Below are 10,968 nucleotides of genomic sequence, written 5' to 3' on the forward strand. Positions count from 1 at the left end.
AAGTACCAGCCAATCAGCTCCTAACTGACATGTTACAGGCTGTGATTGAAAAAGGAAAGTTAGGAGCTGATTGATTGGCACTTTATCACCGTGCAATTTATCACTCTCCAGGGCTTGATAAATCTGGGCCTAAGTTCACAAAGGAGCAATAACAAACCAGGTTTTAAGTATATCCATGCTTGGCCACATGTAACTTATGAGCAGCTGTACTAAGCCTTGGAGAGTGATAAAATAAGATTTTACTTACCGATAAATCTATTTCTCGTAGTCCGTAGTGGATGCTGGGGACTCCGTCAGGACCATGGGAATAGCGGCTCCGCAGGAGACAGGGCACAAAAGTAAAAGCTTTAGGATCAGGTGGTGTGCACTGGCTCCTCCCCCTATGACCCTCCTCCAAGCCTCAGTTAGGATACTGTGCCCGGACGAGCGTACACAATAAGGAAGGATTTTGAATCCCGGGTAAGACTCATACCAGCCACACCAATCACACTGTACAACCTGTGATCTGAACCCAGTTAACAGCATGATAACAGCGGAGCCTCTGAAAAGATGGCTCACAACAATAATAACCCGATTTTTGTAACAATAACTATGTACAAGTATTGCAGACAATCCGCACTTGGGATGGGCGCCCAGCATCCACTACGGACTACGAGAAATAGATTTATCGGTAAGTAAAATCTTATTTTCTCTGACGTCCTAGTGGATGCTGGGGACTCCGTCAGGACCATGGGGATTATACCAAAGCTCCCAAACGGGCGGGAGAGTGCGGATGACTCTGCAGCACCGAATGAGAGAACTCCAGGTCCTCTTTAGCCAGGGTATCAAATTTGTAGAATTTTACAAACGTGTTCTCCCCCGACCACGTAGCTGCTCGGCAGAGTTGTAATGCCGAGACCCCTCGGGCAGCCGCCCAGGATGAGCCCACCTTCCTTGTGGAATGGGCCTTGACAGATTTAGGCTGTGGCAGGCCTGCCACAGAATGTGCAAGTTGAAATGTGCTACAAATCCAACGAGCAATCGTCTGCTTAGAAGCAAGAGCACCCAGTTTGTTGGGTGCATACAGGATAACAGCGAGTCAGTTTTCCTGACTCCAGCCGTCCTGGAAACCTATATTTTCAGGGCCCTGACAACATCTAGCAACTTGGAGTCCTCCAAGTCCCTAGTAGCCGCAGGTACCACAATAAGCTGGTTCAGGTGAAACGCTGACACCACCTTAGGAAGAAACTGGGGACGAGTCCGCAGCTCTGCCCTGTCCGAATGGACAATCAGATATGGCTTTTGTGAGACAAAGCCGCCAATTCTGACACTCGCCTGGCCGAGGCCAGGGCCAACAGCATGGTCACTTTTCATGTGAGATATTTCAAATCCACAGATTTGAGCGGTTTAAAATGTGATTTGAGGAATCCCAGAACTACGTTGAGATCCCACAGTGCCACTGGAGGCACAAAAAGGGGGTTGTATATGCAATACTCCCTTGACAAACTTCTGGACTTCAGGAACTGAAGCCAATTCTTTCTGGAAGAAAATTGACAGGGCCGAAATTTGAACCTTAATGGACCCCAATTTGAGGCCCATAGACACTCCTGTTTGCAGGAAATGCAGGAATCGACCGAGTTGAAATTTCTTCGTGGGGCCTTTCTGGCCTCACACCACGCAACATATTTTCGCCACATGTGGTGATAATGTTTTGCGGTCACCTCCTTCCTGGCTTTGACCAGGGTAGGAATGACCTCTTCCGGAATGCCTTTTTCCCTTAGGATCTGGCGTTCCACCGCCATGCCGTCAACGCAGCCGCGGTAAGTCTTGGAACAGACCTGGTACTTGCTGAAGCAAGTCCCTTCTTAGCGGCAGAGGCCATGAGTCCTCTGTGAGCATTTCTTGAAGTTCCGGGTGCCACGTCCTTCTTGGCCAATCCGGAGCCACGAGTATAGTTCTTACTCCTCTACGTCTTATAATTCTCAGTACCTTGGTTATGAGAAGCAGAGGAGGGAACACATACACCGACTGGTACACCCACGGTGTTACCAGAACGTCCACAGATATTGCTTGAGGGTCTCTTGACCTGGCGCAATACCTGTCCAGTTTTTTGTTCAGGCGGGACGCCATCATGTCCACCTTTGGTCTTTCCCAACGGTTCACAATCATGTGGAATACTTCCCGATGAAGTCCCCACTCTCCCGGGTGGAGGTCGTGCCTGCTGAGGAAGTCTGCTTCCCAGTTGTCCACTCCCGGAATGAACACTGCTGACAGTGCTATCACATGATTTTTCGCCCAGCGAAGAATCCTTGCAGTTTCTGCCATTGCCCTCCTGCTTCTTGTGCCGCCCTGTCTGTTTACGTGGGCGACTGCCGTGATGTTGTCCCACTGGATCAATACCGGCTGACCTTGAAGCAGAGGTCTTGCTAAGCTTAGAACATTGTAAATTGCCCTTAGCTCCAGTATATTTATGTGGAGAGAAGTCTCCAGACTTGATCACACTCCCTGGAAATTTTTTCCCTGTGTGACTGCTCCCCAGCCTCTCAGGCTAACATCCGTGGTCACCAGGACCCAGTCCTGAATGCCGAATCTGCGGCCCTTTAGTAGATGAGCACTCTGCAGCCACCGCAGAAGAAACACCCTTGTCCTTGGAGACAGGGTTATCCGCTGATGCATCTGAAGATGCGATCCGGACCATTTTTCCAGCAGATCCCACTGAAAAGTTCTTGCGTGAAATCTACCGAATGGAATCGCTTCGTAAGAAGCCACCATTTTTCCCAGGACCCTTGTGCAATGATGCACTGACACTTTTCCTGGTTTTAGGAGGTTCCTGACTAGCTCGGATAACTCCCTGGCTTTCTTCTCCGGGAGAAACACCTTTTTCTGGACTGTGTCCAGAATCATCCCTAGGAACAGCAGACGTGTCGTCGGAAACAGCTGCGGTTTTGGAATATTTAGAATCCACCCGTGCTGTCGTAGAACTACTTGAGATAGTGCTACTCCGACCTCCAACTGTTCTCTGGACCTTGCCCCTATCAGGAGATCGTCCATTTTCTTTGAAGAAGAATCATCATTTCGGCCATTACCTTGGTAAGGACCCGGGGTGCCGTGGACAATCCAACCGGCAGCGTCTGAAACTGATAGTGACAGTTCTGTACCACGAACCTGAGGTACCCTTGGTGAGAAGGGCAAATTGGGACATGGAGGTAAGCATCCCTGATGTCCCGGGACACCATATAGTCCCCTTCTTCCTGGTTCGCTATCACTGCTCTGAGTGACTCCATCTTGATTTGAACCTTTGTATGTAAGTGTTCAACTATTTCAGATTTAGAATAGGTCTCACCGAGCCGTCTGGCTTCAGTACCACAATATAGTGTGGAATAATACCCCTTTCCTTGTTATAGGAGGGGTACTTTGATTATCACCTGCTGGGAATACAGCTTGTGAATTGTTTCCACTACTGCCTCCCTGTCGTAGGGAGACGTTGGTAAAGCAGACTTCAGGAACCTGCGAGGGGGAGACGTCTCGAATTTCCAATCTGTACCCCTGGGATACTACTTGTAGGATCCAGGGGTCCACTTGCGAGTGAGCCCACTGCGTGCTGAAACTCTTGAGACGACCCCCCCCACCGCACCTGAGTCCGCTTGTACGGCCCCAGCGTCATGCTGAGGACTTGGCAGAAGCGCTGGAGGGCTTCTGTTTCTGGGAATGGGCTGCCTGCTGCAGTCTTCTTCCCTTTCCTCTATCCCATGGCAGATATGACTGGCCTTTTGCCCGCTTGCCCTTATGGGGACGAAAGGACTGAGGCTGAAAAGACGTTGTCTTTTTCTCCTTTATACGGCAATACTTCCATGTGCCATTTGGAATCTGCATCACCTGACCACTGTCGTGTCCATAAACAACTTCTGGCAGATATGGACATCGCACTTACTCTTGATGCCAGAGTGCAAATATCCCTCTGTGCATCTCGCATATATAGAAATGCATCCTTTAAATGCTCTATAGTCAATAAAATACTGTCCCTGTCAAGGGTATCAATATTTTCAGTCAGGGAATCCGACCAAGCCACCCCAGCGCTGCACATCCAGGCTGAGGCGATCGCTGGTCGCAGTATAACACCAGTATGTGTGTATATACTTTTTAGGATATTTTCCAGCCTCCTATCAGCTGGCTCCTTGAGGGCGGCCCTATCTGGAGACGGTACCGCCACTTGTTTTGATAAGCGTGTGAGCGCCTTATCCACCCTAAGGGGTGTTTCCCAACGCGCCCTAACTTCTGGCGGGAAAGGGTATACCGCCAATAATTTTCTATCGGGGGAAACCCACGCATCATCACACACTTCATTTAATTTATCTGATTCAGGAAAAACTACAGGTAGTTTTTTCCCACTCCACATAATACCCTTTTTTGTGGTACTTGTAGTATCAGAAATATGTAACACCTCCTTCATTGCCCTTAACAAGTAACGTGTGGCCCTAAAGGAAAATACGTTTGTTTCTTCACCGTCGACACTGGAGTCAGTGTCCGTGTCTGTGTCGACCGACTGAGGTAAAAGGACGTTTTAACGCCCCTGACGGTGTTTGAGACGCCTGGACAGGTACTAATTGGTTTGCCGGCAGTCTCATGTCGTCAACCGACCTTGCAGCGTGTTGACATTATCACGTAATTCCTTAAATAAGCCATCCATTCCGGTGTCGACTCCCTAGAGAGTGACATCACCATTACAGGCAATTGCTCCGCCTCCTCACCAACATCGTCCTCATACATGTCGACACACACGTACCGACACACAGCACACACACAGGGAATGCTCTGATAGAGGACAGGACCACACTAGCCCTTTGGGGAGACAGAGGGAGAGTTTGCCAGCACACACCAAAAACGCTATAATTATACAGGGACAACCTTTATATAAGTGTTTTTCCCTTATAGCATTTTAATATATATAGTCATATCGCCAAATAAGTGCCCCCCCTCTCTGTTTTAACCCTGTTTCTGTAGTGCAGTGCAGGGGAGAGCCTGGGAGCCTTCCCACCAGCATTTCTGTGAGGGAAAATGGCGCTGTGTGCTGAGGAGAATAGGCCCCGCCCCCTTTTCGGCGGGCTTCTTCTCCCGTTTTTCTGAGACCTGGCAGGGGTTAAATACATCCATATAGCCCCCAGGGGCTATATGTGATGTATTTTTAGCCAGAATAAGGTACTATCATTGCTGCCCAGGGCGCCCCCCCCAGCGCCCTGCACCCTCAGTGACCGCTGCTATGAAGTGTGCTGACAACAATGGCGCACAGCTGCAGTGCTGTGCGCTACCTTATGAAGACTGAAAAGTCTTCTGCCGCCGGTTTCTGGACCTCTTCACTTTTCGGCATCTGCAAGGGGGTCGGCGGCGCGGCTCCGGGACGAACCCCAGGGTGAGACCTGTGTTCCGACTCCCTCTGGAGCTAATGGTGTCCAGTAGCCTAAGAAGCCAATCCATCCTGCACGCAGGTGAGTTCACTTCTCTCCCCTAAGTCCCTCGATGCAGTGAGCCTGTTGCCAGCAGGACTCACTGAAAATAAAAAACCTAACAAAACTTTTACTCTAAGCAGCTCTTTAGGAGAGCCACCTAGATTGCACCCTTCTCGGCCGGGCACAAAAATCTAACTGAGGCTTGGAGGAGGGTCATAGGGGGAGGAGCCAGTGCACACCACCTGATCCTAAAGCTTTTACTTTTGTGCCCTGTCTCCTGCGGAGCCGCTATTCCCATGGTCCTGACGGAGTCCCCAGCATCCACTAGGACGTCAGAGAAAGTAGAGTGAGATAAACTACCAACCAACCAGCTCCTGTGATTTGACTGGTTGGTACTTTATCTCTCTCCATTTTATCACTCTCCAAGGCTTAGTACATCTCCCCCTTAATTAGCACCTCAGGTAATATGATTTCATTATCTGTCTTAAGAGCTCTTTAAAACCTGGACTGGACTGATTAGTGCTACTTGAGGACCGAGTTTGTGAACTGGTTTAGATGACTGTGTACAAAACAATACAGCATATATGCATCTTCTGGCTTTTTAGTCTACTAGAATTTCTGTTTATTCCTTCTTCCTTCTCTCCTTTATCCATTCTTTGTCATTGATTAGGAATTACCTGTGAGCTTTGAGGGCACAATTAGTAAATATTTTGAATAATAAAAATATCAAAATGAAAATGCTTTAGTATATAACAATATTCTTTTGGCAATTATAATAAAAATATCAAAATGAAAATGCTTTAGTATATAACAATATTCTTTTGGCAGAAATATACTGATAGTGTTTAATTACTAGTTATAAAAAGTCATGTTGAAATAAGCACCTTAAGGTATACAGAATAAAATAGAAGCAGGGTTGATCTACATTAGCTGTCATATCTTGTTCCAAAATTCGAATGCCCTCATTAGGAAATAGTATACAGTATTGCTGAAATATAAACAGCCAAGCTATAAAATGACATTGGTACTGTAACGCAGCCTCCTAATAACAGAGTACCTCTGGGAATTGCCACACATTAGGATGGTAGCTAGAATAACTGAAAACAGATTTTCCTAAGCTGACTAATAAAGTATTATTTGATATAAAAGCATAAAAGAGAGACCCTGCCATCAGACGGGCAATACAGGAGGGAGGGGTCTACCCCTTCAAGCTCCATCTGAAATGAACACAAAGCTTTGTTGAATTAGCAACGGGGCCCTGTTTCCCATGGTCTTGCTAGGACATATAACTGTGCATGGGAGTGCACCAGGAGAATGGGAGCCTGATTCAAGCACCTACTGTAACGGAAGGCATTTTGTGTCTCAGTGCATAAGGGGCCGAACACCATCTTAGCATGCACATGCTTCTAGATACCATAGGAAAATACCTTCACTACGGAGATACAGGCACTGATGTTATGCAGAGAAAGGATTCAGCTGAGGATTAATCGTGGCCTACAAAGCCTTCTGTTGTGTACTGCGTAGACCTTCATGTGATGGAGGGGATGAAGCGATTACCTCATTGGGATAGGAAGTGATTGTATTAGCAAATTATATGCTGCACCCTGTAATACATTGATCATATATGACATCTCTGTACTGGCTTAGTCTATTTGAGAGACTGTACATAAAATGCAGTATTTACGAGTAATTTTAATAAGACCTATAGCTACTATATTTAGTTTTTATGGAGCAGGAAAAGGTTGAGCATTGGCATAATTGGACTTCCGCAGTATACATAATAAAGTGACCATTGTTTGCATTAAACGCACTGCAGAAGTTAGTATTTATCACAGTGTCTGCCTTTCCCTCAACTAGTAAGACTGCAGGGTTCCATGTTCTGTATCCCTATGGTACAGGCAGGGCCGGATTAAGGGCCACATGGGCCTGGAGCTGAAAATATTCAAGGGTCTATTGTGAGAAATGGGGGATGTGTGATCAGTGCTGTGTGGGTGTGGCCAGAGACATGTGGGCGTGTACATCCCCTACAATATCAGCTGTCTCCCTAAATATGTACAAATATATAAAATGCATAATTTTGTGAGAAAAATAGAAATGCAATCTTAATAGTTATGATTTATGCCCGACCATGTGGCCATCTGGTGGCTAGTAATCATCATGCTGCCATGATGATGGGCCTATTTTTATGTGGAGGCCTGGAGCTGGAGCTCCATCCGCCCCATTGTTAATCTGGCCCTGGGTACAGGGTGCACTCAACAGGTTGTCACATACCAGCATCACATGGGTAAATGGGTGGATCTAGTAGCTGGGGAAATCTGCTTCTTCTGAAATAATAATTGATGGGAGTTCCCCTTTAAATATATGATTGAGTCTCAGATTTATCAAGCATTGGAGAGTGATAAATTGCACAGTTATAAAGTACCAACCAATCAGCTCCTGTCATTTTTAAAACACAGCCTGTAACATGGCAGTTAGGAGCTGATTGGTTGGTACTTGCAATTTATCACTCTCCAAAGCTTGATAAATCTGGGCCTTAGTTAGCAATAAACTAGAGTCAGTCAAAATTATAACAATGGGGGAAAAATAAGTACGAATAACTGCAGAAGACCAATGTGTACATGATAAAAAGGACAATTTTGGAAGATACTGTCTATAGGAACAAGAAGCGATCACATCACAGTATAAAGTACATTCTATTGTATGTGATGTGTTTTTAACGCCAATAAAATAACTCATCCTAAATAACTGCAATGGGAGAATAAGGAGGTAATATAATACAATGTACTGCATATAGTTTCACAGCACAGGATTTATTTGAATAAGGTAAAAAAGCATTGCACAGGACTGCTCTGTATTATAGTACTACATGTTGTTTATGGTCTGGCATATTATAGATCACCTAATAAGTATAGGCTACAACTACAGTAAGTCACAATAACATAAAGCACATACCCACTGATGTCAAATAATGTAGTTTCGTTTAAATCATGTTTACTTAAATAGATGCAAAAATAAATTTGCACCAAATGAGGCCATACAAAGTGGCATTAGAATGTTCTCTTCACTTACATTAGTTTACACTCTTCCTGTCCCATTATAGTGCACCAATGCGGATGAAAACTTCCATTCCTCCCAATGGGAATGAATGGTGAACCTAATTATAAGTGTGCTTGGATTGAACACTACATCAACTTCCTGTTTAGATGCATGTTAAAGTCAAAACATAAAATTAAAATATATGCATTTACTTGTATTTTACCATGAAACATTTAAAATGTTAGTGTGTATGTAGCCATTTAATGGACTGTGCAACCATGCTTGGGTTTCAATGGTATTTGCAACACTGTATCAAGCTTGTTGAACAATCAGATGTGTTACACATGGCAATGTATTAAGGGGTCTATTCATGAAGCAGTGAAAACAGTGGAGAAGTGAGCCAGTGGAGAAGAGCCAATCAGCACTGGAGTAACATTTATAATTTGCATACTATAAAATTATACAGAGAAGCTGATTGGTTGCCATGGGCAACTTCCCCAGTGGCTCACTTCTCCACTTTTTTCACTGCTTCATGAATAAACCCCTAAGTGGGGAATTCAAATGTTTGAAAAGTCGGTTGGGTGTCTGTTTTTTTCCTGTCTATCAGATAGGAAAAAAACAGACACCCAACTGACTTTTCAAACAATTGAATATCCCCCATACAGTCACTTTCAGAAATGTTCATTATTCAAATATTTGTCATCTACACACAAGTTGTAAAATTACCAAATATAACATCTAACCCTAAATCCAAATATACACAAGTAAATGACCCCTGCAAAGCAGCAAGAGGTCCAAGTTCTGCCTGCAATAAAGCAGTTCTGCAGCAGCAATGGAGAAGGGCTGTATCTCTCAGGTGTGATCTATCCATTCAGTGACTGTGCTCTGTGCACAGCAGTAAGGTCATCCCCGAGCACTGTTATATCATACATTGCAGAGAGTGACGAGGTCATCTTCTATCCTTACATTTACTGACCATTCCACCCACAGCTGTGCATGGAAGCATCAGACCACTATGCTCCCAATGACCGCCTTCTACATAACACTTCTGACTGGGCCATGAAAACAGCAGTGAAGTGCCGACTTCTCACCGATGAGAGAACACTGAGGATCCTACCTAACAAATGCGATCCAAACTGCATCACATTCACATAAAGCCACCTAGGAACCCGGCCGGCGTGCCATGTGCTGACATGCATGCCCACCTCTAATTGCCCTGTAATTGTGTACCCATCCCCACCACAGAGTGGTCCATCCCTGGCAGGAGACAGATGGTGGAACATCTCTGCATGCGCATTGTCCTATGTGGTAGAGCTGTCTCTCTCCTCCCTCCATCTTCCTCCATTGTATATACGCAGGGTGAGCTGGCATGATGTGCCCCAGTTCTCATCTCTGCTGCATCCGCCCTTTATAATGGAGGCATGAAAGGGAAGGGGCACTTACCTCTGCAGAAGATCTTGTGCCTTGCTGGTGAGGATGTCTCTCCCGGGTGTCTGTAATGCCTGAGCAGGTATTATTATCCCTCCTGATGCAGCAGGTTACAGCTGTCTCCTCCTCTCTGCCTCTCCTCCTGTGTGATCTCTCTCCCCTCCTGCGTGTGATCTCTCTCCCCTCCCTGCTATCTCTCCCGTGTGATTTCTGTCTCCGGGTTTCCTCCTCTCGGTCTCCCTCTACTAGTTCTCGTTCCTCACACTATTTAAATGACAGACATCCTATGCCGGCCACGCCACATGGGCTGACAGCTTTTCCCTGCTAGCATCCAATGAGAGGGGAGGCCGGGCATCGGGGCTCGGCCGTGGGGTGATTCCACACCCCCCTCCCCAAATGTGAGGAGGAGAGACAGACAAGGGTGAGAGTCATAACCTGAGGGGAAAAGCTTTTGCAGAAACGACACACATGCATTCTATACAAAATATTCATATATAAAGGGAACGTGAACGTTTAAAATGCACATCACGCAGACAATAGGACTTTATTATAGTGTTATATTCTGTACTGAAGCATCATAAAATATTTTAAATGCTGTGCCAGAGAGATTTAGCGGTCTATGTACTAAGCCTTGGCGAGAGATAAAGTGAACAGAGATACAGGGGTCTATTCATGAAGCAGTGAAAAGAGTGGAGAAGTGAGCTAGTGGAGAAGATGCCCATGGCAACCAATCAGCATTGAAGTAACATTTATAATTTGCATACTATAAAATTGTATGGAGCAGCTGATTGGTTGCCATGGGCAACTTCTCCACAGGCTCACTTCTCCACTCTTTTCACTGCTTCATGAATAGACCCCAAAGTGCCAACCAACCAGCTCCTAACTGTCGTTTTTCAAACGCAGCCTGTGATGGCAGTTAGGTGCTGCATAGCTCCCAACTGTCCAGATTTACGTGAGACAGTCCCGTTGTTTTGGGACTGTCCCGCTGTCCCACCCGTGGGCCACAGTGGGAGGCTCATGTCACGCACTGCTCTGCTTAGCAGGGGAGACAGAGGGGCTGGGGGCATGCCAGCAGCTCACA

At 46.0% G+C, this 10,968-nt stretch overlaps 1 protein-coding gene across 1 annotated transcript in view; it reads right to left on the reverse strand.

Moving 5' to 3' along the window:
* The window catches only part of FASN (fatty acid synthase), a 162,333-nt gene extending 152,140 nt beyond the window's left edge, over positions 1 to 10,193 (reverse strand). The window contains exon 1 of the mRNA XM_063961239.1: positions 9,903 to 10,193. The gene's annotated coding sequence lies outside the window, so the exon portion shown is untranslated. The remainder of the gene's footprint in view (positions 1 to 9,902) is intronic.
* Positions 10,194 to 10,968: the final 775 nt, after the last annotated feature.

The sequence above is a fragment of the Pseudophryne corroboree genome, chromosome 3 (assembly GCF_028390025.1).
Source record: "Pseudophryne corroboree isolate aPseCor3 chromosome 3, aPseCor3.hap2, whole genome shotgun sequence".
Lineage (NCBI taxonomy): Eukaryota > Metazoa > Chordata > Amphibia > Anura > Myobatrachidae > Pseudophryne > Pseudophryne corroboree.